This window comes from Cydia pomonella, chromosome 18 (genome assembly GCF_033807575.1).
Source record: "Cydia pomonella isolate Wapato2018A chromosome 18, ilCydPomo1, whole genome shotgun sequence".
NCBI classification, from domain to species: Eukaryota; Metazoa; Arthropoda; class Insecta; order Lepidoptera; family Tortricidae; genus Cydia; species Cydia pomonella.
In genome coordinates, this window is record NC_084720.1 from 9,593,665 (window position 1) to 9,619,523 (window position 25,859).

The 25,859-nt window shown below is 36.1% G+C and overlaps 2 protein-coding genes and 1 long non-coding RNA gene across 4 annotated transcripts in view; 1 reads left to right on the forward strand and 2 right to left on the reverse strand.

Annotated features, from left to right (window-relative positions):
- LOC133527592 (semaphorin-1A) overlaps positions 1-25,859 on the reverse strand; it is a 533,145-nt gene that overhangs the window by 334,543 nt on the left and 172,743 nt on the right. The gene's annotated exons all lie outside the window — the stretch shown is intronic.
- LOC133527614 (uncharacterized) lies at positions 16,672-22,150 on the reverse strand. Its single transcript, XR_009800904.1, has 2 exons — positions 21,337-22,150; positions 16,672-21,303 (listed from the first exon to the last, which is right to left on the reverse strand). It is a non-coding gene; the product is annotated as an uncharacterized LOC133527614 (long non-coding RNA).
- LOC133527607 (uncharacterized) overlaps positions 23,160-25,859 on the forward strand; it is a 65,349-nt gene continuing 62,649 nt past the window's right edge. Inside the window, exon 1 of the mRNA XM_061864687.1 lies at positions 23,160-25,700. The gene's annotated coding sequence lies outside the window, so the exon portion shown is untranslated. The remainder of the gene's footprint in view (positions 25,701-25,859) is intronic.

Below are 25,859 nucleotides of genomic sequence, written 5' to 3' on the forward strand. Positions count from 1 at the left end.
TACTTAATATCTGAAACTTAGTCTTGACACGTTCTAATTCGTACATTAAACCATGATTACATTTCATTGTAATTTTACGTGCGTTATTGTTGCTGTTGACGTCCCAATGTACTTTTTTCTATTTTTCCAATCGATCCGTTTACCAACCCCTTACTGACATCTATGTTTCTTCGAAACATTACACGTGCACCTATTTTTATTGTGATAACATTTTCTAAGCCAGCGGTAAATGATAAATCATCCTCGTTCTTTTTCAGTACTTCCTTTGCACGTGTTTTTAAATACCGTGGACAGTCTATTTCGTCTGTGGTATTTAATTTAATTTCTAGTTGTTCCATTCTTGCCAACATTCCATTATTAAACTGATTACACATATTTTTAGTGGGAAATAAGCATACAGTATTATCGGGCAACAGTTTAAAATAAGTTATAATTTCCTTAAGCAGGTCGTTGTGGTTTTTAGCGGTCAATTTAAGGAGTCGATTAGACAAATCACACCTGTCTTGACTTGTTATTACACCCATTCTTACTCGATCCAACATTTTGCCGAAAAGTTGGTCGTTTTGTTGCCTCATGTTTATTGTCAATTCGTTATAAGAAAATAGTTCTCTCCATAAATTGGGAACGCTAAGGGAACCTAAATATTTAAGTACATCAGTCGACTTCATGTTTTCGAATGGCGACAGTTGTCTCACTGGAGGCAGTTGGAGTAGATCGCCAAACAATACTATATGAATTCAAAATATATGTTTTTTTTTTTCCATCGAATTTTTACCTTGATGCCAAATTTCAAGTTTCTAGGTAATCAGGAAGTGGGGTAGGTTTTTGTTCTAGATCAATATAATTTTTTTTTTATCGAATTTTCAATAATTTTCTGTTTTCAGATTTCTCCCCTTATGTACACCTAATAGCCTACCTTGTTGCCAAATATCATGTTTCTACGTCATCTGGATGTGGGTTAGGTTTTTGACCTATATCAATATATGATTTTTTTTTCAATCGAATTTTCAATAATTTTCTGTTTTTAGATCTTTTTCCCTATGTACATCTAATAACCTACCTTGATGCCAAATTTCAAGTTTCTACGTAATCTGGAAGTGGGTTAGGTTTTTGTTCTATATCAATATATGATTTTTTTTTCAATCAAAATTTCAATCATTTTCTGTTTTTAGACTTAATAGCCTACCTTGATGCCAAATTTTAAGTTTCTAGGTAATCTGGAAGTGGGTTAGGTTTTTGTTCTATATCAATATATGATTTTTTTTCAATCGAATTTTCAATAATTTTTAGTTTTCAGATTTTTTCCCCTTACTTAATAGCTTACCTTGCTGCCAAATTTTAAGTTTCTAGGTAATCTGGAAGTGGGTTAGGTTTTTGTTCTATATCAATATATGATTTTTTTTCAATCGAATTTTCAATAATTTTTAGTTTTCAGATTTTTTCCCCTATGTACACCTAATAACCTCCCTTGATTCCAAATTTCAAGTTTCTAGGTCACCTGGGAGTAGGTTAGGTTTTTGATCTATAAGTCAGTCAGTCACAAAAATGCCAATTTTTAAACATTAATTTATCAATAACTGTTTGAGCTACGTTTATGAAATATTGTGTTTTAGACAATCTAAGGGGCTTGAATAACTGTGCCAAATTTCATGTGTGTAGGTTAAATAGGTTTCAAGTTGTGAAGGGGTCAAAAGTAGCTCGAAATGGTTCGTGTAATATTACACACGGTTGCGTCGCCAGATCCTTTTTCTTTGAACTTGGCTGGACACGCTACCGCGTGTCTAGATTAAGTGATGGTTTAAACGCCCATAACATTGCGGCACTTACGTAAATGACTAGTAAGTCCAATTCGAGAGCGGCAGCCGCGACCGCATAGCGGGCAGGAGAATGTCATGCCCGGTGACGAAGGTGGGAAAACAGCGCGCTGGTGTCTCAGTTCTCGCCTAGTGTGAAGGAGTTTAAGCCATGCTTCTTCGTGCTCCAGTGCTCGCGGTCTTCAGCGTCCCTTTCCCAGTCGGTGGGATCGAAAGTGGGCGGGGGTGGCTCGGAAGCGAATATATTGCATAAATTAATTATTAATATACTTAATATTTTTTACACTAATTTAAAATAAGATCTGGCCTGAATAGAATCAAGAACGAAAACGCCCGAATTTCTTACTATCACTATTCTAACCACCAAAAATCACCTTAATCATATTAGTATAAAATAATATCAGAAATTCCTTACCTAAGCCGACACACCACAGTAATTTCATAACACCTGACCAATATAAATTCCTACACCATAACAGTACACAAAATGGCCACGGGATGAAAGTGGGGCGTTCTTGCCGATGGAAGACAGAGCGTAATGAATGAAATTCCAGGCAAACTATGCGTAGATTGAGGCCTAAATTGCAATTCCTATTGACGTCAGACCCCTATTGCAGCTCTTGTGTGATTGGTTAGATATTAGTTACCTCGGCTAAAAGCAATGGAATTGAAACAAATGCAGGTGTTTCGATTCCATTGCTTCCATTGTTCACCCCTACAAATGTGTGAAGAAACATAAAATACTACAAATGCTATGTGCCTCCCTAAGGCGTGTAAACAAAAAAGTAGGAATGGAGAGATTCGCAAGCTTCTGTTAGTTAAAACCGATTGGACCGGTGCTCCAACAGGTCGCCAGTTCCAATCTTGCCTGAATTACAAAATTTTTCCATTAATAAAAAAAAAATATTATGTACTTCAACGCATCATGTACTTACATAAACGTAATTACCAGTAAATTACAAGTAAGCAAGGAGTACAACTTATTATGAAGGAACTAACAATAACAGCACCTTGCTAGTAGACCTTTAAGTTCGGTAATAGACTTAACATATTCAATTCAAATCGTTTAATACGGTTAAACGTACATGTCAAAAACAATTATGTGTTTGTATGTCGTTGCAATAAGATTTACACTATCAGTTAACATACAGGCGTATTTAAATTAACCAACTTATTTTTTTTAAATCATATAGGATATGAATTCGATCTGGATTAGATACAGATCGGATCTGATCAAATCCAATCCATATCTAATCCAGATCAGAATTCATATCCTATAATTAAAATAAGAATACGTCTGAGTGTCACTGATGTTAAGTAAATAAATACGGAGTTATGTTTTGGTTTCAACACAAACCAAGTTTAGGTAGGTACCCAATTTATCACAAACATAACGATAAGGTGAAAAATAATGTGCCAATACTGCCAATGCCTGCCTGCCTCCAGCCAAACAGTTTGTCTAATAGTCATATTAAGTTCATAAGTAGAGAAGCTGAAGTCAATGAGTGTTTTACAATAATATTGGTAATACAATGTATACATGGTAAACCTATACGTACTCATTTATCTGAATATCCTTCCTAAATACATAAAAATGCTTGTGGCTACAAAGATTTAAAGATGCATATACTAATCTTGTTCTGTCTTAAATAATTCCTGCTTCATAAGAACCCTACTAATATTAAAAATACGAAAGTAACTCTGTTTGTCTGTTACCTCTTCACGCATAAACCGCTGAACCGATTTAGATGAAATTTGGTGTGGAGATAGTTTGAGACGCGAAAAAGAACGTGATAGTTTTTATCAATTATCATCATCATAATCACACAGATGAAGATGCGGGCAGAAACTAGTAATTACTAAAATTTAAAGATTTACGACCTTAGCACGCCACCCTTACAAACCGAGATGATATAGAACATTTATCTTTAACAATCGCAAAATTATCGTCAAATAATTCCGCCCTATCTTCGTTGTAATAACATAGATTCTGGTTCTCTTGTATTACGACCCAGTTTAATAGTTAGGCAAAATGGGGCCCTCCGGCTATTGTTGCTACATTATTATTCATCTTAACCGTCTTTGCCTGGGTATTAATCGTTCGGATGCCGGATGTGCGCAAAATTATAACGCTCACCTTCCGGTTCATTATGGGTGCCGTGCGCTTTGGGTTTTTGATGTGTGGGCCTTATCTAGCGGAAGATCCCGGACCGCAGGGTGAAGCCTGATGAGAAATATCCACGTGAAAATTAGTTTGCCAAGTAGAGTAGTTACTAAACTAAAGGTATTTACTTTTTTTCTTCTCCAGCACTTGAATCTGTGAAATAAATAACTGACAATGATGTCTAGTACATTTTTAATGGGAATAACAACATAATACATATAAAACTTAAAATCTAAATCTAAAAATAAATAAAACTAATCTTAAAATAAATAATTAAAAACTATCCCCCTGCGGCATGGTGCCGTAGATGCTGGCAGCATTTCCTCGTTGTATCGCAATACTTATTTCTTCTTATTATTTTAATGATGTCTTAATTAACTTAATTTTAGTGGTGTTTGTCTATAGATAAGACAACTTCTAAGTAGTCATCTTATGTAGTTATGAATATAATACCTATAACTGATTTTTTTTTGTTTAGAACCCAACTTTTTTGCAATATGTTCATTTTTAAAGGTAAGTTTTGGATTAAAGACCAAATACCTTTTCAAAGCCTGTTTTTTACAAGACTCAATTAAGTCTTGTTTTATAACTTCGGCCCTTGAATTTGAAGAATAGAGAAGAAAAGAATTTGCTTGTTGCACAAAATACTATTTTAGTGTTTTAACCCACGACAGAACGGGGCTTTATAGTTATTCGTAAAGAGACAGTTTTTGCATATGGTTGTTCGATCATAAATGAATGAATTTTCCCAATTAATTCCAAAACGAATGATATGTATTTAGTTGTGATACTGTGTAAAAGCGTGAATTTGGGATACTTCAGCGATGATTCTTGAAATTGATAGAAAAAGAATAATTATCATAGACAAATTATTTAATAAAAGCTTCTTAATAACCTCTATTTGGTCGCTTTAGATAGTATCGGTTGGTAAAAGTATTGTCAATTTTATACATTTACGTTGTATCAGGAGACTCAAGAAGAGATGCAAATATTTGAAACCATGTATATGTTGCAGGGAAATGATGAAAATAGAGATTTGAACAAATCTCTAAGGGATATGATCAAATCACGGAGGATGTTAAAATGGCCAATCCATATCATAATTTTCCTAGAAAATTTCAGTAATTTGACCAAATCACTGACTCTGTTTAGTGAAAAGACAAAATCGGCCAATAAAAGCGACACGCTTTTTCATTTCACTAGATTCGTTTAGAAATTTGACTAAATCCCTAACCACGACAGTAAGTTGACGAAACTAACTCAAAAATTCAACTACTTTTATCATTTCTTTAAACAAGTTTAGTGAAATGATAAAGTACCTATTATCTTCTTCTCTAAAAAGCTGTTTTATATAAAAATGCAATAATTGAAGATAAAGATAAACTTCTCACAAGCATAGCTATATGCAACATTTAATTACTTTTTATAAAAATAAAAATTAACAAAAAAATACTTCTTTTTTTAAATTAACTATGCCATTTTGTTTCCTTCAACGTACTTACTCATATCCCGAAGTTAACGGAATTCAATAAAAACAGGGTGTAGATATAAATAGCCCGCTAACGCAATAATAAAGTGTACGCTTTACTTTGTTATTAATTCAAGACAATTCACGAGTAATAACTTAATTTTCCTATATTTTTAATATTGGAACACGTGACCCAAAAATGGTAATTCCCCGTATAATCAGCCGATTGGACAGCCCGAATCAATGATGGATACGGCAAATTAAAGGAAATTGTACATCCAGACATCGCGTGCTCGTCTAATGAAAACAGTTCAGCGAATCCACAGAAATTGTAATAGAACAGTAGGTACCGACATACATTTATCTTTAACTAGATGACCCAGCGAACTTCGTTTCACCTACATCAGTCTATTGGTAAATTTTTGCACCCATTCTCTTATTTTTGTTTTCTATTATAAGAACCTTCTCCTGGAAATATCTAACACAACAAAAAAGAATTAGCGTAATTGGTCTAGCCGTTCACGCGTGATGCCATGACCAAGGGAAATAAGAATTCATTTTGATATACTCGTATATAGATAAAATGCTGTTAGATTCTCTATTATGTTATCTTGCAATAATTATTGCAAGCATTATACGAGTAAGAAAGCTTCGAAATAGTCTTGTCCAAAGTTAAAACATGCTATAATGCGATGGAAATTTTCAAAAGAAGTATGTAAATGCGTCGTTTACTTAGCACGTAAAAATCTATTGAGAATAATCTAACGTCACTTCACGTGTACATGTGTGTATGTTAAAGTTTGCCAAATCCTTTAGGTTACAAGGCAAACAATCCACAAACATATACTTACATACGAGTATATTCAATTATGTTCCCATGTTTTCCTCTTCGTTTTTCTTTTAATGAGGTGTAAAAAAAGGTAAATACAAATAGTTGAATTTATAATTTTAACTCTTGGTGGAAAATTATACTGTTCTTGATATTTCTACTGCGACAGAGGCACCGTTCCTTTCGTGCCCGCCTAATGGGGAGACCGATTTAATGAAAAGCTAAGCTTAATACTTGATTAACAGAGTTCCATTGAAACGGAACGTAGGAAGGGAATTTTCAGAATTAAAAAGTTAGTCCTGAAAATGTGCATCGATGTTGGTTATGCCGGTCTAATTACCTATACAAACAGGTTTATTGGTTTAATGGTTGCAAGCTAAAAACCCACTCTTCATTGAAGACACAAGTTGTGCCGTACCGTGCCGTAAACGGTAATTCTCAGGCGATGGGTGAATTCTTCATACCGTAACATATATTACGTAGTTTACATAATAATATTTCGGAGTCATTCTGGATAGTAATTGAGGTATCTGTTAACATTGCGTGGGAGATACACCGACAGTATAATTTTTTTTTTTGTAATTTTCTTTACGATATTGCTTTGATAGAAGCAAAAAACTTATTGCTCTGAAGCAATTGCTGCCAACTGAGAGGCAATTATCTTACACTAATCAACCCAGTCCTACAGAAACTTAAGGTAATATAATATAGCAATAGACAGACAGATACGTAACTAAATAGAACTTGTTATATTTTCATTAAAACTGTTGACTCTATTTAACTACAGTGTCCAACTACTCCTTTATTAGATATCATATATTTTAGCTACATACGACTATTATACAACGGCGCTCCTGTTCTAAGAGGATCTAAATATTAAACAAGTACTGGTCCAAATCATAGATATTTATGCAAACCACGTTATTTACTGGCTACAAAGTCAGTGGCAAATTGATAGGTACCTCCTTCCTTGAAACCTCATAATTATATTATTAAGCAATAAGTTACGGTGCATTCCGGCTCGGAGCTGAATAATTAAAAGCGGAGCAGTCGTGGGCCAGCAAACAGAATCAAAAATTAAATCTAATTCGCCTTCGAGACTCGTTAGGCATGCAGATGGCGGCACAAAGGACTGTAAACTATACGTTCATTGTTTCTCAGACGTTTCATCCATTGGATTTGGAATTGATAATGTTTTGTCATACTCTTAACCTAGCCTTATGCGTGAGCACTGAGCATCTAGCACTAGTAGCGAAGCAACGAAGGAACGAGGAAAAGACCCGCCAGGAAGAATATCTGGGAATGCTAGTCCAAAGAGCTAGGAGGGTAATATGCCTGAAAAATTAAGAAGTAGGTACGTAAGTACGAAGAAAAACAACATGAAGAATAGTCCTTTGAGTTAATCGAAACCATACAACCGAATGAACCGATCCCAGGTCAGTACACGACATAGATTTTGGCTAAAATTATAGTCAATTTTTACAACATGATGGCACTTAGAACGGATTACCAATTTCGATCAGTACCTACCTATATTTCAACTGTCTGAAGGCTATTTATATGTTAAGTTTTAGAGGCGAGGGCGTTTCAGGCTTCGGCGGAGTCTATGGCCCTAATAGCATGAAAAAATATATCTTTTAAGGCGTCGTTAGATTTTCCTTTTGTATTTTTAATTTTTTTAACCAGAGAGAGATTTTTTTTAAGAATAGCCAGCTTTAGTAGGAAACGGTACTTTGAGATATCTTTAAGATCCCTCATATGTAGTCGGTTTGATTGATATATAAGAAATATTTTAAGGGGGACCGAAAGAGTCACAATTATATTATACTTCTAAGGATGCGGCCTCGATGCGGCTCGCGAGCTGCGGTTTGCCGACTCCCTATTTAAGGGCGCCCGCTAGCTGGCGCGGGTGCACGGAGAGAGCGCACGCACGCAGGTGCCATTGTAAGCAAAATCCATCGCACGCATTCCCGACAGTTAGCGTTGCTTATATTTTATTTAAGGCCCCATAGGTTCGAGGTCTTCTCTCACTCTCACTGAGAGTAAGAGTGAGCGAGACGGATGTGCGTGCTCGGGACGGCGGATATTCTGTTTATTTTTAACAAAAAAGTAACCGATGAGTTCCCTAAAAAATTAATGCGCAGTTTTAGAAGCAATTTTCATAGTTATATCTTATGTATAAATTGTTACAATTTTTTTAAGTGCGTTTTAGACCGATCTTAGTGTTTTTTTTTTTTCTATCGAGCGATAGTCTAAAAATCTGATTCGAATCGATGAAATCCCCAGAGAAAATCCTCAAGATTGCTGATGATTGAAATGGGTTTTTTAAAACTTTGTCTTCTGAACCTACGGCACCTTACGGGTGAGCGGGCGCTCCGTGCAACCGCGCCGGCCAGCAGACGCCCTAACAAGTTTAGGGGCAAATGCAACACGAGATCATTATAAGTATAAATTCAACCGCTCCTACTTATTTAATTATGAGCACAGAAAGTCTAATTACTCATATCTGAAGATGCACGGCTGATTCTGCGTCTTATACGAACAAGTTCAGTTTACACACGCCTTGGAAGCATATTCAGATACAAAAATATGGGATACTTTTTGTACAAAAATATCGCTGGCCCAATATTACAACAGGGTTCTATAGTTCACTTTTATCGAAGCGAAGTCGAACTTCAATTATCTTGAAAATGTAACATAGAACCCTGTAATATTGGGTCAGCGATATGTTATAGGTAAGTACAGTCTCTAGACGTCATCACCCAAATTCAGGTACTATTTTCTTTGTTTAAAAAAATGTTAGCGTAAGTTGAATCATATGGTTATGCTCTCGATGTTTAGGCAGGCCAGAAATACATAGGGGTCGGTATTGGACTGTTTTGGACGTCATGAATCGCAACCGGAATTAGGGTCAGTACAATATCCCTAACATTCGGAACCTCAAGAGAAATGTTTTATTTTTCTGTTTTTATGGCTAAGGAATTTAACCGTAGGTATGGTTAAATCGTTAGGTTTGTAAGGCATTGATATAAACTGAGATCATATTGGTATCGTATTTTTTTAATCTGAAGGCGTCCTCGGTGGGCCTTAAGCAAGCGTAAAATTTGCCTAAGTGGTTACATTCGCGAGCTTATGTATCTCGGCATTTACTTTGAGTTAAAAGTAGGGCATGTTATTATATTCTACTTCGTTTAGGTTTATTCTCTTTTAGCACTTTTGAACACGACAAGGCATATTTTATGAAACTATCATTACAAAGATTATATGTTTGCTTTTGTCCCATAAAAATATTTTGAGATTGTTTTCTCTAGGAGCAACGTATTCTTGGTTATAAATATAACGGTAACCACCAAAAATATCGATATTTACTAAATAGTTATGCAACGATCGAAAACAACTGATATTTAGTGTATTTAAACAGCTCTAAGGCATGTTTTAACGACACCAAAACTCCACTAAAACGACCTATAAATTAGCCCCAATTATACTCGAATCACCGAAATTACTTGACCCAGTGAAACCCTTAAATCGCCAGATATGACCTTAAAATTCAGTTTGGGGGCTAATTACACTATTTCGCAGCATCGCTGTGAAACATTAGCTAGAAATGTCGCAAGTTTGTGATATATGAGGCCGAGGTACGGCTCAGATTCCCGCCATTTTGAATTTTGGTAACCCCGCGGACGAATCGCGTTAGGCCTGCGTCCGTTCGTTTGGTAAAAGCAAACTACAGGTTTAATGGAAGTTAACTAGTGTTTTATTCATTCAGGAGCCTTCAGAAGCCTTAACAACAAATCAATTACATAATGATAAAATGATCATAAGTTCAAACCACAATCAAACATGATAAAATAATTTTTAAAGTGATTAATTATTCAGTTTACCTTAACAGAGTGATCCAGATTTCCCAACGGAATCAAATACAGTATTAAATTATGCAAAATGCATCAAATTTAATTTATAATTGCATTGCCAATAAAACACTAAATTAACGCCATAACAGAGCTTGATTAACAACCGATTTCGATATTACAGTAAAGGTTTTTACTGCACCTAAGATAATTAAACGCACGTATTGTTAGTAATAATGAGTTGCCATAAAAACTTATTTAAATTGAATGATTTTGTTATTCTAAGCGACAAGGCAGTAAATTATCTAAATTATACTTTTCAATTTGAAAAATATCGTTTCATCAGACGTAAGACAGAGAATCAGGGCTGTAACAGATGGCTCTCGACGTTAATATAAAATTAATTGCGTCAACGAAGCAGAATTACCGGCTTGAAGAGCGCCGAGTCTCTGCTTTATGCCGCTTAAGAGAATATTTTTAAATATTAACTGTTGGTATACCAAAACATTTTTTGTAAGATTGGTTAGCAATTTGCCTTTCTCTTGCTCTGTAATATAAGCATCACGTTCAGCTCAATACAGCACAGATCTCCAGCTCGCACTATTTAAACTAAGCCGAACCGTGAAAATAAGTGAATTTTGACTTGAATGTTCTTTTGATTTTTTCCTGCTCTGTCACTCGCAAAATGACCTTTTTTAATCTGACTTGAAAAAAAGAAGTTTCATCATTTCTAAGCCGAAATGGAAAACATATTTTTGTTTAAAAGTGTAGGTATTCCAAAAATGAATTCCTGGCCCTTAAATTATACGAAACTGATATATTTTGCCCTAGTTGCTAAGAGCAGGAAGAAATATATCATAGATTGGACCCGGTGAGCCGACTCTTCCCCCCCCCCCCACCCTCTTTTATAAACTTTGAAAGGATTTATCCTGGAAACTATTAGGACTATAGAGACAATTCTAATCTCGTATTGTAGAAAGTTTAATCCACTTCAAAAACGCGAAAAATGAGAAGGAACTATTTAAAAAATAAAACCTTTAGAGTTCTAATCGCCCACATAAAAAAAAAACGGAATATTCGCGGTGTTGTCGATTTTTTACAAAGTTGCGTTCGGCGCTCGAGGTCACAAACTTGGATTATTCATGGGGTCAACATCAAACAACATCAGCTTAAGTCTACAAACAATCATAACTAACGGATTTGACGCAAACAATAATGTGTTATAGCATCTGCATTTAAAAAAGTGTCATTTGATGAAGAGGATCTGCTGATTACGATCAGAGCGGAACTCTTCAATGGCGTATACGTATGTAGTTGTGTACAGCTTTCCTTCCTTCTTATTAAACCGCATCAGGGTCGGATACGGTTCGACAGGTTTCTGCCCTAGTGGGTAGTGACACTGCCTATGAAGCCGATGGTTCCAGGTTCGAATCCCGATAAGGGCATTTATTTGTGTGATTAAAACAGATATTTGTTCCTGAGTCATGGGTGTTTTCTATGTATAAGTATGTATTTATCTATACACATATGTATATCGTCGCCTAGCACCATAGTACAAGCTGTACTTAGTTTGGGGCTAGGTCGATTTGTGTAAGATTGTTCACAATATTTATATTTATTTATTACTTGTATGAGATTTAATATCGACAGCTCTTATCTACTATGGATTCATTATAAAAAAATCTATAAGGGTTCCGTTTTTTGCCATTTGGCTACGGAACCCTAAAAACAGAAACGTAATTATAGACACAAACGAACTGTTATAAAAATACGTCATGTTTTATTATTTAACTTTGTTTCCATAACAAAGTTTTTACCAATATTTGTTTTTCTAAACTCATGTATTGTTGCTTCTGATGGCATTCCACCCACGCCCCCGGCCGACGACGTTTGGCAAACTTTTTTAACTGTAGAAGGAAAATTCACGCCCAAGCCTGCAACAAAACTTGCGGAGAATCTCAATGACACGGCGTTAAATTTTGTTTGTAATAGAAAACTATTGAATGTGTATTTTAAATGACTTAAATAGGTCTTCAGTTTACCGAATTTCTAGCGTCAATAGAAGCGTCAAATTAGAATTCTCGTAGAATAGCGGAAAGGTCATTTTAGTTCAAAGCCTTTATGATGCATAGTGTCGTAAGTTAAGTTTTCAGTATTTTTTGTCATTGACAACGAATCAGCAGGTAAGTAATTTCTAAAATCAAAATTGGAAGTAATTTTTAACTTTATAACACTTATTATATAAGTACTTATTTCCTCTGACATTCCAGTGCTCACAGCATTCGAGCAGCGGCTAAGAGAATCTTGAAACAGATTTGAGAGATTAGAGACGTCAAATGCATCTGTACCGCAGCTTACTTCGTCTCTCAAGAGCACGCCGTTTCGACATAGGAAACGTATAAGGGTAGGGTTTTACTGCAATTCATGTCAATGAATATGTAAATGTTGAAGAGATTGTCGAAATATTTCTTATAATTTTATTGTTACCCAAATCATGTGTACTTTCTTTGACGGAACAGTCATTTTTATCCTTGTGTTCAGCAAACGCAGCAAATAAAAGTAATTATGCAAATTAAAATGCACTAAACGCGTAGCGAAAACATTATTCATCGCCGAAAATATTCTGAAGCAGGACAGTTAAAATTCAAAGTCAAAACGCCACGAACAATGCCGCCGAAAGCGTAAAACCAATCCCGACTTTTGAAAGGAGCCAGCGAACCATGCGAATTTACGAGAAACTCCCGACAAAACCGACTATGTCCTGGAGAGACAAATTCCCGCTTACACGCCGAATAATAACTGCCGACTATTCCTGAAATTGCAGCAAATTTTATCCCAATTGTAAACGCCAAAGAATTTGGATGTTCCATTATGTTTTTGTTATTAATAGCATCTCTCATCATACTTTTAGCGGTTCTTTTAGTATCTAATAATAACGTTTTAATAGGGGAGGCCGAGGTGAGTTAAAACAGAAGTAATAGGTTGAAACAATGTAAATTTTTAGACATCTCTATAAATGTTATTGAGGAGCTGGAAAAAAGACTATATTTAACCTCGCCCCATCGTCCGCTGGTCCCTCAATACGCGTCCTTATGTCAAAAAGATTATAAATACCGCAAAAATCGCTGTTTGAGCTCAACTCAGTTGGAAGTATCTATGTATACAAGCATATTTAGCAATCGATTAACCTAAACACACGTATAATGGCTACAGAATATCAAAAACGTAGGCCGTGAACAAACACTGTGTAAGCGAGTTCTAATCTGCGGCAGGCAGGCTCTGTTTTGTTAGGCGGCGTCATAGTGGCCGGACCCGCATTCAAATTAAATTTTGTGCAGGCTGCTAAGTTAGGTCAGCGAACTCGTTCGTTATTTAATAGAAAACGAAAGGCAGCCGCGCCTTTCCCACAGAGACTAGCTTTTTAGTTTACATATTGCTTGGAATATTATTACGTGTTTAATTAGATTTTACTCCCACGCCGATGAATGACAATAAACTGAGTCTAACTTAATTTCAAATAAAATTTATTGGCGCTAGTTTTAAGCCTATACAGAGAAAATAAAGTAAAAATTTTAACCGGCCACTTGAGACAAGTTCGCAAACAAAGGATTAAACTGTCGGTTACGTATACGAGGCGGGCCGTGCCAGCGAGCGTTCTGCGCCAGGATACCTAGGCTTATTCTCATCGTTTTTAATTTGAAATGATGCCAGAAAATAAGAAGGTCCTGTAACGCGACTGCAGCGAGGCGACGCCGGTGATTATTTAACTTTAGCACTGCGGAGCGAATTACAGGGAACGTGGTATAAGTAAGCAAATTGTGAGAGCGAAACGCCTCAAAATTGCAAATTCAACCGGGTCTACGTTTTGTTCAGCCCTGGGCCTGCAATTCGCGCACCTCCGCTTTCTTACATTATTTAAAGAAGCTGCCCGTTGTGAGATTTTTCAGTCCGAGTATTTTGAAAGACTCGGGGAAATTCATTTGTAATTCATACGGAATTTCTTTGCACTTCTTACCTTCGTCGGGTTCACCTTTTTGCTACGTTTTATTGCTCATACATTGCTCTTCAAATCGTGCTCGGGGAGCGTACGGTTTTATTTATGCTGATAAATGACATGAACCTAAATGAAAAGGGTATTTTTGATGAAAACAGCGCATCGGCGTTATAATTAACAGCGTAGCCCAACCATTTATTTGGCACATCACAAAATAGCCCCGCCAATTTTGGGGCAAAATCTCAACCAAAAAAGATTGCACAAGCAAATGTACAAATTAGACACAAACGAGGCGCCATTTGCCCTGTAATTCGTTGGCTCGGTAAGAGCACCCGTCACCGCCCACTCCGATATTCCCACTTGCGAAATAAATGCTTGCCTATAATTTTAACAAATACTCTTCTCGAAGCGGCAATACATTTCGCGACGAGCAATCTGACTCGCGATTACCGACCGAAAAAACGCTAAGTGCCCCTCCGCCACGTTACTTCTTAATGTAGTCAAGTCTCCATAATGGCAAGATATTTAGACCACGAGTGCTCCTGACTGCTATACATCAAACGAAGACATTACCACAAAACGCCTGTTAGATACCGACGAGCATAAAATATTCGGAACGTTTTGATATATTTGAGGGATATGGTAATCGTTGGTGGCACAGTCGGAATATGTATGTGGGGCTTGTTTATGGTTACTACTAATATATAAATATCACAGGCAGACTAGTTTCGCTTACATATCACTTAAGAGCAGTTGGAAATTGTTATATCTAATTTGTGATTACGCGCCTGTTTTTTACTGTCTGTTTAATTTTCTATTCATATGGCAATATCGCTTTTCTATTTTGAATTCCGAACTAGTGACATTGTTATATGAGAGGAATGTAAATAACTTTAAACGTAAGTCTTTTAAAGTAAATAAATAACTGATAAAGATAAAATACTGACAACCAGCTAGTGAAACTGTTTGTTTCATGACGCCAACAGTAAATAAACGTATCCACAATAAAAGAAACAATCCTTTTACAAACAGCAATAGCTTCGGAAAACCCGTAGCAAATATGATACAGTTTATACAAATTTACACATGTAGGCACATTTAAATTACAAAAAGATTCCAATATGATATGTTGGTGTATCTCTCCGTAGTATTTTGGTGCTAGAGAGACGCCCTGCGAGCTTGAAATCATGCTGGTATCATACTTTTTCGCTATGAATACGCTGACAGCGGTTGACCAGCTTAAAAAGGGATGCCTGTAAATGACCTGATCAAGCTGCACATAACAGCGGCCGAGTGCCTTTCGTTTTTGCTGACGTGTGCCGGTAGCACCGAGTTTTTTCGACCGACGTCATATTCACATTAATCAAAAGGAATCGGGCGTGAAAACATTACAAGTTAAAAAAAACAGAAACGAACGTTTAATTTGGCTGTAGGTACATAATCAATTTTCAAACGCTTCAAACGGCCCGATTCGAAGAATGAGATACGATAACGATAAGTTCTGGTTTACATAAGTTCTCATTTCTATGTCGTATAATTGTCAGAAGCAGCTCGATTCGGGCAACCAATGTCACTTTGACGTTAGAAATATCGTAGATAGATCTTATTGGGATCACAGCGGAATCGAAATAAACGTCAATTTTGGCATGTCGTCTAGCTATCGATCTTTTAAAGATCTTTCCAAGATCTTAAACGTGTCTTAATCATTTTTCGAATCGGACCGTATGTATTCCATAGATATTACTGCATACACGAACTGTTTTAGTTTTATCAAGCGATTATTAAATACTTATTTATGATATTTATGGCTAATAAACGTTATAATAAATGTTAATGATGTATGTGACCAAAATTCAGAAATGACCATTCGTTGATTGCTACTAGCCAACCTTTGACTTTCCCCACGACAGAGTGAGGGCGTGTCAGCGCCACTCCTACGTGAGTTACTGCGTCCCGAGGCCCTTTTGAGGCCCTTACGAGGCCCTCCGTGCCCCTAATGAAGGGCCCGAGCCGGCTGCCGGGAAGACACTCTGTCTACGGAGTTTTTGCCGCTATACTATTTCGTTGATGAATAATTTGTATTCTCTATTGCAGGGGAGATTTGTAACTAGTGTTGTTTTTGTGGAACTATTTTGATGATACAATATGTTACTCTCTGCATATGGGTACCTACATATACATATCTATAAGTTCATGTTCACTTTCAATCAGACTGGAACGACTTGCATATTACTGCCTAGTTAGATACCGTAGCAATTTCCGAATCTGGTGGCTAAGGAGCAACATTTCCGATGTTCAATTCATATATATCTTCCATGTATACGACCTACATTCATGAACTTAATCGATGACGCGGTAAATTTTTTATTTTGATTTTAGATGTGCAAACCAAAAAGTTTTTCGTCATAAAATAGAGCCCAGTACGGCTACCACCAGTTTGATTCTGACATGTTCGCTAGCGCGTGCGTAACTTACTTTGTATGCATCTCATACTCGCTTATTAGTGCGAGCGAGATGTATAGAAAGTAAGTTACGCAGACGTTAGCGAATAATATGTCGGTTTAACACTGTCGTGGTAAGGCTACAGATGTGTTTCAGGAATGAATGGATATTATATGAAATTAGGCATGTCTTTGGCATGAGAGGGCAAACATGGCGATTTATTGGCTAAAAAAGGTACCGTCAACGTCAAAGATATGTTAACACTTTTACACCTTATTGCTTTGTAACTAGACGAAAAATGTAAACATGTATTTGACTATACACAATCTTTTTTCATTATTCGCTGCAATACGAGTACCTTGGGGTAAATATTAATATTTAGAAACTAGAGTATGAACATTTAAAGTAGGTACGTAAACGAGTCCAGACTTAGCATTCAACACGCATAAATCTTAATTTCATTTAAGTTGAAGCATATAAGACCGCTTGCATAACCTTAAAAGCCGCGACAAACGACAAACTTTTTCCACTAATCACAGCCGAGCGTAAACAAGATTACGTTCCTAATTAGCTGTGGCTTTCAACATACTTAATGCATGCGTTGTACATACAGCATTCGCAAATAAATTATAAATATTTCAACTATTATATTGCATTAGATAAATATAAAAGTGAAGACTCAAGCGTAGTCTTAGTAGCACAGGACTCTTCCTCTAACATTTAAATGACTGGTTCTTTCAATTATATTTAGAGGTTAGAGACAAAGAAATTATCGGATGAACAAAAGTTAGAAGAAAAATATTCATCAAGTGTTGATATGCAATATTAATAATAGAGTAACTTAATGATAAAAGAGAAAACGAATCATTACACTTATGGTATCAATCACACTACATATCTATAAGACAAACATAGATCTGAGATAAACAAGAAATAAAAGCAGGTAGAAATTTTACACGCTCGGAAAGTTTTTCAACTTAACCAACCGAAATGGTTTTCATCGTTTATATTAACGTTTCGCAGCTATAGTACCTAACACACTTTTTAGAAAAAGTATACGTTGGTAAACTAAAGTATAACTAAGTAAGCCTCAAGTCAGAAAATACGGCTCAAATATGTTTTGGGAATGAAGATTATTACGAGTATATGAAATTCTACGTACACCTTGGGCTTGAGATGGCCTACTTGAGATATTACATAACTTGTACGAGTACATATAAGTGTATAATTTCATTACAAACGCACACAAAACATACCGAAACAAAGTTGATGAAAAAAGGGTTTCCTTTAGTTTTCATCTGCAATATACACATAGAATAGCCAAAATTCTAGATAGTACATAATATAAATAGTTTAGAGTGAATGTCTTCGTGCTCCAGCCTCCAACTACCAGTAAGTTGTAAAGTTGTTATAAAAATGAAAATAAATTGCGTGTACAATTAGGTAATGCAACTTAAAATATACCTAAAATATACACTATGCTTAACCGTAGCGATACACTGGTGGGCTAGATAAGCTAGCCTTGGCAAACCGCCATGCTCGTGTGATTCAGCGGACTGCATGAATATGTTAAACAAAGACTTGCATACCATTAGCCGATGGCTTTTTTGGGTGTTTTTACACATTTTAACTCTGAATGAGGTGTTACTAACAAACTATTAATAGAATGGTGTAAGAGGTACACCTGTGAAATTAATAAAGTTGCCAGGGAAGAATGTAGTTACGACATTACGTAATTTCCAAGTAAAAGTGGATACGTGTATTAATATACAAAGACATAAGTAAGTAGTTTTCACCATCCCAGTAACAGCAGGAGTTTATCTTTGTATTGTATTAACCTGTCCATTGTGGGTGGAACACTGCATTGACTTTATTGAATGGCCGCATATCTCAGGCGTGCCCCCCGACACTCAGATGACAGATATCTAGGCTTTGTTCTGAATTATGCCTCTAACATCTGCTCCAGGTCCCAGAAACAACTGCAACTTGTGAATATATATAATTGTCACAAATACTTTTTTGTTTCCAAACAGCACTGGTGGCCTAGCGGTAAGAGCGTGCGACTTGCAATCCGGATGTCGCGGGTTCAAACCCCGGCTCGTACCAATGAGTTTTTCGGAACTAAACTTATGTACGAAATATCATTTGATATTTACCTACCAGTCGCTTTTCGGTGAAGGAAAATATCGTGAGGAAACCGGACTAATCCCAAATAAGGTCTAGTTTACCCTCTGGGTTGGAAGGTCAGATGGCAGTGGCTTTCGTAAAAACTAGTGCCTACGCTATCTCTCGGGATTAGTTGCCAAGCGGACCCCAGGCTCCCATGAGCCGTGGCAAAATGCCGGGACAACGCGAGGAAGAAGAGACTTTTTTTTTTCCATGCCTCAAGCTCGAGTACCTAAATATCTTTTCACGCGTAAATAATTCTAAAATAGCTTTATTGAATTTATTTATTTTGTGCTATTATTATTTAGAGGGTAAGCGAATTTATTAGCCCCTTTGGCGAACGTTACGGTACATTGCTTTTGGAAGTCATATACCGTGTCGTGGCGAGCGTGGAAGGGTGTACGTATTCATATAGTCTAAGATACGCCTTCAGATTTTTGGACCTGTTTTATTTCATTCATTTTCGATTTTATTTTGGTAATTCACGATTTTGGGAATTAGATCTTGATGTATACTAACCATAGTTAGTATAGGGGACGGCGACCGTCCCCTATACAAACTATGGTTAGTATACATCAAACTGTGTAAAAACATTTTCTATAATGTTAATATCCGGTGAGGAAAAAGAGGACAACGTTTGTATGAGGACGCGGTAGCGCGCGGTCGCCGACTTTCTTCTTAAGATTTCGATAAAACAGTCACATGACGCTCATATTGTACTCGTTTGATAATCAATTTCTTCCAGTTATCTTTTGCTATTTGACTCTGATGAAAATATACGAGTATATAAAGATAATTTATTTGTGGAACATTAGAAAACTAACATATTTAGAGATGTTAAATATGGAATGTATAAAGTAGCCCTTAATGCTTTTCTTCTCGGCGTACAAAATATTATGTTTCCTGAGCACTTAAATCGATCCAATGTTTGCCTATCAATCCATGAGCGTCGAGCCAAGGCCTAAGCTTTCGAATAAACTACGTCTCACCGAAATAACAGATGATTGCCGAAATATGTAGTCGGAACTTACCCTACGAGAAGGTATAGACGGAGGATGTATGCTGGGGTGTATAAGACCTGAATATTTCATGTCCCGCCTTGAGACGTCGATACAATATGCGCAGCGAATGATATGTTATCGGGGAATGGAACGGATACGGACAGAGCCTCGTAAAGCACGCGTTATTTTATACAAATCATGTCGAGGATTGCTTCAATGTTTATTGTCTCTTTGATATTGGCATTTTAAAACATATCTGTAACGATGACTTACAACCGTAGGTAGGGGCTATTTGAATAATGTAAAATATTTTTCCGTCAACAGTAGGTACTTCAAGTTCTGTATTTTCGCAATTATTTAGCATGCATTCTCATAACTATAAAAATGAATTTGTTATAAAACATGTACTTATAATAGAGTTCTCAAAATAAGCCCTATTTTTGACGATGATTTGACGATCGGTTTGGCCTAGCGGGTAGTAAGCCCGCCTACGAAGCTGATGGTCCCGTGTTCAAATCCTGGTAAGGGCATGTATTCGTGTGATGAGCATGGATATTTGTTCCTGAGTCATGGGTGTTTCTATGTATTTATAATGATATATGTATTATATATATCGTTGTCTAGGTACATACCTACAACACAAGCCTTATTGAGCTTACTGTGGGACTAGTCAATTTGTGTAATAATGTCCTATAATATTTATTTATTTTAAACTTTAATGAAAACCTATCACGTCAAAAGAGTTTAGACGGACGGATAGGGACTTTAGACGATTTCTAATTCCTAAAAGAAATGCCTAACGTTAGTTACAATAAGGTGTGTGCGACTGCTGCTTTTTCACAGGTTTTAAACACAATATTTCATATGCTAGTAATGTGATATTGTCGCAACGCTTCAAACTATTAAAGAAGATGCCAGAATGTTTATAATGCATGTTTGTCTTAAGACCTGTAATAGTAGTTTATGTGTCTACTGCATTAATGAGAGGCATTTAAATACTTTTTTTTTTCATACCACGACGGTGGCAAGCAAGCATACGGCCCGCCTGATGGTAAGCAGTCACCGTAGCCTATGGACGCCTGCAACTCCAGAGGTGTTACATGCGCGTTGCCGACCCTTTAAAAATCTGTACACTCCTTTTTTGAAGAACCTCATACTGTAGACCCTCGGGAAAACCTCGGCAGGTAGCTCATTCCACAACCGGAGCGTGCGCGGGAGGAAGTTCCTCTTAAACCGCACAGCGCGTGACCATTTAGGTTCTAGGGTGTGAGGATGAACACCCTGCCGACGGCGGGCAGTGCGGTGATAGAAAGTAGCCGTGGGCATCATGTCAAACAATTCTTCAGAGCACAGCCCATTGTACAAGCGGTAGAACACACATAAGGAGGCAAAGTCTCTCCTTAGACTTAAAGGTTCAATACCGCTTGTGAGTTTGGGATCGTCGACGATTCGTACAGCACGTCTTTGAACTGAGTCGAAGGGCCCAAGCTGGCATCCAGGTGCTCCTGCCCAAAGGTGACAGCAATACTCCATATGGGGTCTCACTTGCTACTACTAGTGTGGGTTTAAGAAACCTTGTGTTTGATACTAGTGTGGGTTTAATAAACGAACGAAGTGAGTTTCTTGAAAGGACCACACGAGTGTTTTAATTCCTAATTATGTACAGTTACATACACTATTTTATCTACAACCATATTATAAACTTTCTATGATATATTCACTAACCTCATATTACAGCCGACATTTGGGAATACAATACAATACAGATACGCTTTATTGCACACCTCAATACAGAAACAATACAAATAATACAACATTGCGAATATGAGGTGGCGTCTCCAAAATATCTTTATCGCTCATTTCACACGAAACTTTTGCTATAGTTAGTTTAGGACAACAAAAATATTTTTATGCAAACTAGTTAAAAGACAAACGTCAAATGGAGGTAAATGAAAACCATAGAAATAGGATGTAAAAGAACGACTGTCAAACTTCAAAAGTGCGACCAGAATAGTACATTACGATACAAGTGCGAAAAATAGGAAATTCGAAACGAGTGGCGATAAATTAAAACACGACCGAAGGGAGTGTTTTAAATCGACACGAGTTGCGAATTACCTATTCGCACATGTATCGTACAACGTTTTACAGTACATATGGCCCTTTAAATGTTCGACACAGTAACATAATATGCTACTTCTCGCACTAGTGCTATAAAGTAGCCCCATATGTACTGTAAATTAAATTCAAATGTGTGCGTAAATGATCTATGTGAGATAAAAAATTGTGATGTCATGTTACAACATATTAATAATCTATCGGTGTTTGACTGGTTTATCGACTACTTTTTCAAATGTGTTTGTTTTTATACAAAGATGTTTTAGGTATGGGTATTATTACTACTATTAGACCCTATTAGCGCTTATAATACCTTTATTTTTATTTTTCTATATTGATATTCGTGCCTCTTTCTACTGACAAGTTGCGTTGGGTGTGTATACGCTATGTACAATTATACGCTGTCTTGTGTTTCCTTGTGTTAGCGCAAAGCCGTGGAAAAAAGTGGCTAAAATGTAAGAACTGAGTTGGAAAGTGAAGTTTAAATTTACCGCTAAACATGTGCACCTTCAATAAAGGTATTATAACAATCGTTATTATTTTAAGTCGGTTATAAAGATTATAGTAGGTTATAAGTATCTTAATGATGTCTTGTGAACAACTAAATCCATACCTACTAATATACCAACAAGTTATTGATACAGATATGAATGAGTATTTTCCTGGGTTATTTGGCCCTGAAACACTACAATCCGGCACACAACATGACACCATCTTCACAAAATTACTTAATTAATAGTTTTCTTTCTGATTCTCTTATATTTTTCACACCATAAAATACGACAATATGTTCTTGGCCGACTTCTAACTCAAAAAGCGGCCAAGTGCGAGTCGGACTCGCCCATGAAGGGTTCCGTACCATTTATGACGTATTAAAAAAACTACTTAATAGATCTGGTTCAAACCAATTTTCAGTGGAAGTTTGCATGGTAATGTATATAATATTTTTTTTTTTGATTTTTCATTCTGTTATTTTAGAAGTTACAGGGGGGGGGACACTTTTTTTTACTTTGGAAGTGTCTCTCGCGCAAACTATTCAGTTTAGAAAAAAATTATATTAGAAACCTAAATATTATTTTTGAAGACCATCCATATATATATATCCATATATATCCATATATATATATCCATAGATATTCCACACGTATGGGTTTGATGAAAAAAATTTTTTTTTAAATTTTATGTCGTATTAAAAAAAAACTACTTACTAGATCTCGTTCAAACCAATTTTCGGTGCAAGTTTGCATGGCAATGTATATCATATATATTTTTTTGATTTTTCATTCTGTTATTTTAGAAGTTACGGTGGGGGGGGGGGGCACACATTTTTCCACTTTGGAAGTGTCTCTCGCGCAAACTATTCAGTTTAGAAAAAAATGATATTAGAAACCTCAATATCATTTTTAAAGACCTATCCATAGATACCCCACACGTATGGGTTTGATGAAAATAGATTTCTTGAGTTTCAGTTCTAAGTATGGGGAATGTTTTTTTCTATTTTTGTGTAAACATCTTAATGCGGTTCATAGAATACATCTACTTACCAAGTTTGAAAAGTATAGCTCTTATAGTTTCGGAAAAAAGTGGCTGTGACAATCGGACAGACAGACGGACATGACGAATCTATAAGGGTTCCGTTTTTTGCCATTTGGCTACGGAACCCTAAAAATGGTCACATTTTCTCATAAGTAGTCTGTCTCTTTCGCACTCATGGGATGTTCATATACGTGATGGCTTCCCTTTCGCACACTTCATTTGTCTGTCAAGCGAAGCGTTTGATATGTCTGTGATGAAAACATGTCACGCACCGTAGTTTTTTTTTAAATTCAGAGACAAAATAGAAGCGGGGGCCGATTGCCATATCGTTCGATACCAAGTACCAACTAATATGCGAGATTTGTCAAAATTGTATGCAATTGACATTTCATTTCGAATAAAACGTCATCTCGGCTGATATTAGAATAGGGGTCAAATCAAATTGCTTTTTTTCAGGTATTCGAAATTTGAATGTCATTACAATCGATTTTGATATAATAATGAAGCAATTACAACATTTTCACAGATGTTGGCTATTATTTATAGATTTTTTATTTTATTTTTGAAGGCATCATACCTATAGAGTTTATGATATGAGTGTATAGTTCGTTTTTAGCATTAGAAAAAAGGTAAACAATCTTGACGTGTCTTTTTAGTGATAATTATTAAAAACGCTTTTAAAACATTCGTTTATATTACTTATGAAAGCAAAATAATGTAAAAGATCGTATGTGATTTATAGTCGTTACATATTTGCTGTGACTTAAATTTGTAATTAATGTAAACTGGTCCTTAATATGAGAAACCATTACCGCTCAGCTGATGGAACTGAATCGATAATCGCAATTAATAACATTTCCATTGGTTAACAGTGATTGATCCTATTACCATTCATTCTGTTTAAACTTTCCGCCCTCCACGTTTCAACATAATTTACCATAATATGAACGACGAAACGCACAGGTAAAGTTTTCAAACATCACAACTTACTGTGGAGCAGAGAAAATCCAACTAACAATAGATTAAATAAAGTTCGTTTTCGAAATGTTGCAATATAGATATGATATGAGATTGAGAAAGTAACCGTAGCTGCTAGTCAGATAAATTATTCCTATTAGTTGTGCCCGCGCGGGCGAGTCCACCATTAGAGCTAACTTATGTAACTTGATTTCAAGATTCGTGACAACTGTTCGTATTCAGAGAGCGCAGCTGGTTGGTCTGAATTTCGACTCATCCATGTTCAATAAAGGATGGAAACGACACCCGTGCAGCCGCAAAACTAAAATCGAAACTACCGTTCTATCTCAGTCTGTCTTAATCTGCATGATAGTAGAATGAATGAGATAGCAGCTAGCAGGTTGCACTAATGTTGGTTTGGCATGTCGTTAATCATTGATATAGTGCGTGTTTTGCAATTTGTCGACATCAGAGCTGATTTATGGGTGCATTATTGTTGACTATTAATTTTGCCGGGAGCTGGTGCAACGCTGCACGGGATCCGGTCAGGTTAGAAATGTAGAATTCATCCTGTTATACCATTTTTTACTACACACATAATAAAATAAACGGACTTTACAAACATTTTTTTTAGTTTATCCCAATAGGCATGTTAAAATCTTCTCTTTCTTACAAGTTGTGGTGAAATTCTTAGAAAAATGTATACCAAAACCTAAACTTTTGTCCACACAAAATACGGCGATTTTCCCGCACGTTTATGACTCGACTGCTAAAGCGATAATTTAATATGCATAAATATTATAATTTGAATGTTAATTTTTTTTTTGATAAAATATTTAGAACTATAAACAATAAACGCAATGTCTTAATAATGTATTTAAAAAAGGGACAGTCTATGGACCGCTTAAGAAACCAAGATTTCAAAATGTATAAAAGATTTAAGCGTGCATAATTTAGATTCTGTTCTCATTTCTATTGAACACCACTAACAATAACCAGTCATCATGGTGCGAAATAGCGTGTCAAATACTGCTCTTCCGGAATGCGTCAGAAAGCCATTTCCGAGACGGGTGCAATTTGTGATGCTTCTGCGATCATCCGGTTTAATTCACTTTCAGTGTTGCTTCTACACAGTGAGTGACATCGGGAACGTGAGCAAAAATGGCAAAACGGGATTACTAATTCAAAGTGGAGCTTAGATATTGGTGTCTAATTATAAACAGCAATAAACATTTGAACGTATGATTTTGGCAGTCTATCCTTAGTTTCTTAAACAGTATTTTCCGAAAATAATAGTGTGACTTTGAAATAGGTGAAATATTTCTGTTGTGTCGGAAGTGAGCATTGATGAGTATGAAAAGTAAGTCTATGAATTATCTATACCTAATAACTATAATGAGTATAAACATGTTAATATAAACGCACTTTCTCGTTAGATAAAGGCACGAAATTGTAATTTTCTGTGGAAGGGCAACCCTTTGCGCCTATTTTTTTTTTAAATTGCTGGATTTTTCTACTG